The sequence below is a fragment of the Acomys russatus genome, chromosome 2, assembly GCF_903995435.1.
Source record: "Acomys russatus chromosome 2, mAcoRus1.1, whole genome shotgun sequence".
In the NCBI taxonomy this organism is placed as follows: domain Eukaryota; kingdom Metazoa; phylum Chordata; class Mammalia; order Rodentia; family Muridae; genus Acomys; species Acomys russatus.
Window position 1 is genome coordinate 772,593 of NC_067138.1, and position 7,486 is coordinate 780,078.

Here is a 7,486-nt window from a genome sequence, read left to right on the forward strand (position 1 = left end):
TAGGCTGATTAAATGCAATGAACTGTTTTTATTCCTGTTGCATACAGCTATATCCATGGCTCCAGGTAACCCTGATGTCTCTTTCGGAACCTTCTAGATGATGCCCCTGATTTCAAGGGTAATGTCTAGTACAGGAGGGTCCAAGGAACCTCGTCTGAGCGACCCAGAAGGGTTTAACATTGGTTATTATTTTTAAATTAATTTATCTTTGTTTCATGTGCATTGGTGTTTTGCCTCCATGCATGTCTGTGTGAAGGTGTCAGATTCCCTTGAGCTGAGGTTACAGATAGTTGTGAGCTGTCATGTAGGTGCTAGGAATTGAACCCAGGTCCTCTGCCACTGAGTCATCTCCCCAGCCCTTAACTTTGGTTATGGATGTTTGCAAATCACCATGGTGTTAAATGTTTTCATTATCTTACTTTTCTAAATCCCTTCTATTCTTTCACTCAGCCCCTTTTTAATTTTAATTTGTTTGTTTGTTTGGTTGGTTAGTTGGTTGATTTTGGTTTTACAAGGCTGGCCTCTAACTCACAGTGATCTGCCTGCCTCTGCCTCCTGAGTGCTGGGATTACAAGCATATGCCACCGCCCAGACCTTTAATTTTAATTTTTTTTCCGAGACAGGGTCTCTCTATGTAGCCTTAGCTGTCCTGTACTCCCTTTGTAGACCAGGCTGTCCTCGAACTCACAGCAATCCGGCTGCCTCTGCCTCCCAAGTGCTGGGATTAAAGGCATGCGCCACCATGCTTGGCTCTTAATTTTAATTTTGTGTGTGTGTGTAAGAATAGATACTCACAGAAGCCAAAAGTGTTGGATCTGTGTGTGTGTGTGTGTGTGTGTGTGTGTGTGTGTGTGTGTGTGTGTATTTGGATATGGAGGCCAGAGGGCAACTTTAAGGAGTCAGTTCTCTTCTACCTTTATGTGGATTCGAGGCATCACACTCAGGTCGCCAGAGGCCACAGAAGCAGAGAGGACCATACTGCTAGCTGGAGCCTAGGGGCTATGTCTATGCCTTTCTCTAATACCAATCCCACTTTTACTCATTTTCCGTCTTGCCAGGATTTTTGTATGCTTCCTGGCAGTACCACGGTCCCACAGCCCTGGGTGCATCACTTTCTCCTTTTGTAGGCTTCCTCCCATCACATGAGGCTCACAAGGCAAGTGACTTTATCTGCAGAACCAGCCTGCTAACCCAAGAAGCCTTTCTTAACCAACCCTGCCACCAGTCCGGAAGAGCTCAATGGTGCCTCTCAACTACCACCCTTCTGTGCTTGATGCTTGACCCCAGTAGTAATCTTGCTCACACTTTAGTTCATATTAATGTGATTTATGGCGTTTTATCTGCTCTGCTAACCTTGTGCTCCATGAGGGCAGGGTTCATGGAGCCAATCTTTTATTCAGTGGCTACAATCAAGTAATTTCTCCCTGCAGAACACCTTGTCAGGTGCTTTTAGGGGCTCACTGTCAGTGACTTATGTGTGCCAAACCACAACTGCCCCCCCCAAAAATCCTCCTTTTATTGTTTTTTTGGAACATGGTCTCACTATGTAGTCCAGGCTGGCTTGGAATTCACTCTGTAGTGTCAAACCCTATATAATCTTCTTGCTTCAGCCTCCTGGGTACTGAGATTTCAGGAACATATGACCATGCCTGGCAGGGAATCTGTTTTACAGTACTTCAAATTGTCTGACAGTTGTATTGTACGTTGAAATTTCCATGGCTGGATAAAGCTGTCTTCCTTGCACTCATCTTAGAAGATAGCCAGCCAAGAAGTCTAGGTTGCCATTTCTGGAGTAGGTAGGATGTGGTTACCTAGCATGCACCAGACCCTGTCGGCCTTTCTGAAGCTAAGTTCAGCGCCATTCATGGCATTGTGACCCATCATGTACCCATAGTCGGCTGTTTTCAGAACCTTGCTTGGATTCTGGCTCATGGAAGAAACACAGTAAGGTCTAAATTGGAATGGCTTGTCAAAGGTGGACCATGGTGAGAGCTAGTCTAGTCTGGGATGGAGAGGCCACAGCAACAGAGAGTACCATACTGCTAGCCGGAGCTTGGGGACTACATGGAGACCTTTCTCCATTACCAACCTTAGCTTTTATTCATTTTTTTGTCTTTCTAAATATCTGGGACATTTCAGTCTTGACAGGATTTCTGTATGCTTCCTGGCAGCACCACGATCCCACACCCCTGGGTGCTCTCCTCCTCGCCTTGGTTGGCTTTTCTGTCTTTCAGAGCACAGACTAGCAGGCCCAGCACTGGGTTACAGTTCACTCTTCTTTCCAAATGCTCTTCCCTACCGTTCTGTGTCTTTAGTCTTCCGTCTCTCCATGTGGCCGTTTCCCTGGTTGGGTGGAGATGTGGACTCTGATCCTGGATCACACCTTTAGAACTCAGGAGTCTGCCAAACTCTAAAACCAGCTAGAGCTCTGAGTTCTTGTATCCTGACCCGAACCAACGGGGACACTCCCTGCCTGGCACAGGACAACATCCGTGGTTGTTTAAAGCCAGTTCTTTGGTCACTGGGATCTGGGTTTCTAACCTCTGGGTTCCAGAAGAAGGAGTTTCTGGTAGAGTAGGAGAAAGGCCGCCTTCTTCCTAGTGAGGGATTGGAAGCAAAGATCAGGGTGGTTGATGGTGGCGTACACCTCTAAGCCCGGCTCATGGGAGGCAAAACAAAACAAAAAACCTATTTTTTAAAAAAGGAGGAGGAGAGCCAGGCGTGGTGGCACACGCCTTTAATCCCAGCACTTGGGAGGCAGAGGCAGGCGGATCGCTGTGAGTTCGAGGCCAGCCTGGTCTACAAAGTGAGTCCAGGATGGCCAAGGCTACACAGAGAAACCCTGTCTCGAAAAACAAAAAAAAAAACAAAAAAAAAAAAAAAAAAAAAAAAAAAGGAGGAGGAGGAAGCAAAGATCAAAGTTGTTTTGTTCTAGGCCACCCTACTATTATTCCTACAGCTACCATAAAAAGTATCATAAACCCACAAACCAGTTGTCTTATAGCAATGGATTTTTGATGTTGTTGTTTTGGGTTTGGTTTGGTTTGGTTTTGGTCTTTCAAGATAGGGCTTCTCTTTGTATAGGTTTATCTGTCCTAGAACTCACCCTGTAGACCAGGCTGACCTGGAACTCACAGAGATCCTCCTGCCTCTGCCTCCCAAGTGCTGGGAATAAGGGTATGTGCCACCACTGACTGCCTTTGCACACAACTCTTCTTTTTAAAAATTTCAGTGTTCTGAGGCCTTAAGTCTGAAGTGCATTGGCAGGACCTGGCTATCTCAGAGCCTCTGGGGAAGCTTCTTTGGTATCTGGTGGTGCACATCTTTAAACCCAGCACTTGGAAGGCAGAAGCAGGCCGATCTCTGTGAGTTTGAAGCCAGCCTGGACTACATAGTGAGTCACAGGCCAGCCAGAGTTACATGGTAAAACCCTGTCTCAAAATATAACAACAAAAACAATAAGCAAAAAACCTGACAACAAAAATTTGTGGGCTGGATAGATGACTCAGAGGTTAAGAGGACTGACTGCTCCTCCAGAGGTCCTGAGTTCAGTTCCCAGCAACCACACGGTGGCTCACAGCCATCTATAATGAGATCTGATGCCCTCTACTGGCCTGCAGGTGTACATGCAGGCAGAGCACTGTATATGTAATAATAAACAAACAAATAAATAAATAAATGCCAGATGGGCATGGTGGCGCAAGCCTTTAATCTCAGCACTTGGGAGGCAGAGGCAGGGGCATCTCTGTGAGTTCGAGGCCAGCCTGATCTACAGGGTGAGTTCTAAGGCAGCTACACAAAGAGAAGCCCTGTCTTGAAAGACCAAAACCAAACCAAACCAGAAACAGCAACATCAAAAACCCATTGCTATAAGACACCTGATTTGTGGGTTTATGGTATTTTTATGGTAGCTGTAGGAATAATAGTGTGGTGGCCTAGAACTACAGATAAGCCTCAAGGCCTCAAAACAACTTTGATCTTTGGTTCCTCCTCCTCCTTTTTTTTTTAAATTGTTTTTTGTTTTGTTTTGTTTTAAGACAGGGTTTCTCTATGTAGCTCTGGCTATCCAGGAACTGGCTCTGTAAACCAGGCTGGCCTCAAACTCATATATTTGCTTGCCTCTGCCTCCCAAGTGCTAGGGTTAAATGTATACACCAGCCTTATAAGCGAGTCCAGGACAGCCAAGGATACACAGAGAAACTCTGTCTCAAAAACCTAAAAAAAAAAAAAAAAAAATCTTAGTTATATCTGCAAAGACCCTTTTTCCACATAAGGTTATACTTGCAAGTCCTGGGGTCGCTGGGTCCTGGATATGGAAATGGACATGTCTTTATGTGGCCGCCATTTTAGTCGGTCAGTGTAGTGGAACGGAAGTGGGTGCATTTCAAGATGTCCTCAGGGTTTATCCTCACTCCTGCCCTCTTTACCAATCAGACAGAGCTCCCACCCTGAATTTACAGCCCCTCCCTCACCCACCTGAAAAATACTCACAAGCTTGTGACATGCCCAGTCCTATGTGCCTAGGTATTGTACCAGCACCAACTCCTCCTCCTCCTCCTTATTCTTTGGTTCTTCCACTCTTCGTGTGTACATGTGTGTCCCTGCATGAGTTTATGTGTACCACATGCCACATGCATGCAGAGGCCCTAGGCGGCCACAAGGGGGTGTCAGGAATTCCAGGCAGTTGTAAGGCAGTATGTGGGTGCTAGGACCTAAACCCAGGTCCCCTGCAAGAGCGGCCAGTGCTTTTACCCTCTGAGCCATGTCTCCAGCCCATGCGCTTTATTCTCATTGCTCGGGGTTCACATGATCCACTTGGCATCATCTGTGCGCATCCACATTTGAGCTCCTTATTTATTTATTTATTACACACACAGTGCTCTGTCCGCGGCCAGAAGAGGGCACCAGATCTCATTACAGATGGTAGTGAGTCACCATGTGCTTGCTGGGAATTGAACTCAGGACCTCTAGAGGAGCAGACAGTGCTCTTAACCTCTGAGCCATCTCTCCAGCCCCCATTTGCTTCCCTTTTGTTTTGATTATTTGAGACAAGAGTTTCAACTGTGTGGCCCAGGCTGGCCTTAGACTTGCAGCAATCCTCCTGCCTCAGCTTTCCATGTGCTTTGAATATACGTGTAAGCCACCAGGCCAGCTTCTCTCCATGCACTTGAGACAGGGTCACTGGCCCTTTACCTGGTGTCACCAGTTTTCTTGGAACCCAAACCGAAGAAGCAGCCAGGTCTCCCCGAGGCTTTCAGGTTGTTCTCCCGTGGTCTCAGCTTAGCATTTTGACATTTTTAGGATTCTTAGAATGTCAGAGCTGGAGGGAGGTTAGAACCTGGCAGTCCCCTGCTTCTTGGCTTGGGGCCCAGATTCCTAAGAGTCCAAAATGGAAAAAAAAGGGGGGGGGGAACCTAATGTTTCTTACATTTAGTTTCTCAATACAAAATATATTTTATAGTTACAAAACAGCGCATGCTCAATGCAGGAAACTCGGGGAAATGGGGAAATGTCTTAGGGAATTTCTAGCCTTACCCTACTCGGCCCATTTTTGCTTTTAGCCTCAGTGTTTTACTGCCTGGTCCAGGGAGACACTCATTTGTTCAATTATCTTTTGTCTCATCACCCAGAGATTAAAAAATTAGGTCTTGATTGCTTAACTTTCCAGCCTTTTGTGTTCATTTTTATGCAGAAGGCATCACATTATACAAACAGTTCCAGAGCTTGCCTTCTCTCTCTCTCTCTCTCTTTCTGTATTATACTTACTATGAATGTTTTCCCATTTTGATAGTTTTCAGAACTTCTTTATATTTAAAAATTACCTTCCTATTTTATATGTATGCGCGTTTTGCCTGTGTTGTATGTCTGTGCATCATGTGCATGCCTGGTGCCTGAGAAGGTTAGAAGAGGGTGTCTGACCACCTGGAACTGGAGTTGCAGACAGTTGTAAGCCCACGACGTAGGAATTGAACCTGAATTCTCTGCAAGAGCAGCCAGCACTCTTAACCAACAAATAACTTTCTAGCTCCCATCCCAAGGGGTTCTCTGTTTGCCCTTGGCTATCCTGAACTCACTCTGTAGACCAGGCTGGCCTTGAACTCACGACAGAGATCTGCCTGCCTCTGCCTCCCTGAGTGCTGGGATTACAGGTGTGTGCCACCTCGCCCGGCTCCTACACCTATTTTTTTTTAATATTTATTTTTATTAGTTTAGAATTATGTGTGTATCTGTATGAGAGATGGCTGGGAAGTTAAGAGTGCTCCCTGCTTTCCCATACCTGGATTTGATTCCCAGCACTCACATTAGGTGGCCACAACTGCCAATGCTCCAGCTCCTGGGTACCCCATCCCATGTACACACATCCTCCTCCTACATGAACACATATATCCATACATAATATTTAAAGATTCATTTATTATGTATACAGTGCTCTGCCTGCATGTACGGCTGCCACCATGTGGTTGCTGGGAATTGAACTCAGAACCTTTGGAAGAGCAGCCAGTGCTCTTAACCTCTGAGCTATCTCTCCAACCCCCACGAACATATATTTTTTAAAGTGAAAATAAATCTTTAAAAAGGGAATTCCTGACACATATTGACAAATGGCGCTGCAAATTTACACCCAGTACCTCAGAGTCCAAAGGGAAATTCAGAACACTCTCTTTTTGATAAGGTAATGCAATTAGTGCAACAAGGCTTTTGTCTTTATCAGAATTGGGAGGACAGGAAGTGGGGAGACTGAGAGAAGTGGAGGGAGGGGGGCTGCGGTTGAAGATTTTTTGAGAGAGAGAGAGAGAGAGAGAGAGAGAGAGAGAGAGAGAGAGAGAGAGAGAGAGAACACCCCAAATACCACATTACTGACTCCTGCTCACCGGAAGCTAGTTTGTGGTCAAGTATGAAATGGAAGAAAAAAAAAATCAGGACTTGAGGCGTAGATGGTAGAGCGCTTGCCTAGTACGCATGAGTGGGTTCCATCCCACACCTCAAAAGCGGGATATGACGGTGCAAGACTAATTTCTGTATTTGGAAGCTGGAGGCGGGAGGATGAAAATCAAGGTCGTCTTCAAATACAATGAAATGAAGAAGAAAGCAGTAACTTAAAATTTACGCACTTTTGTCTGAAGCTCACAGGTTCCTAGTGTGTGAAAGCACTGGGAATGACTGGCCAACCGCTTTGCTGTCTGGCCTGGGCTCAGGACATATTGTGTACCCTAGTTATCCCCCACATTAACAATTCTGCAGTTAGACACTGAGGCGCTGCCAGTATCTGCGTTTTGGAGTCCGTTGTGCCACCTTAGCAGTGCCTTGCACCTTGGCACAGCGGCCACACCTGTCCGAGATCCTAGAGCGCCGCCCTGGCGGGTGGTGGTGGTGGAACACATGCAGAGGGACCGCGCCCCGCCAGCGGCTGCCCACGCATGCGCGGCTGTGCTCCTGGGTCCCGCCCCCTTGCGAACGGTTGGAATTTGAATCTTCGGCGCGGTGC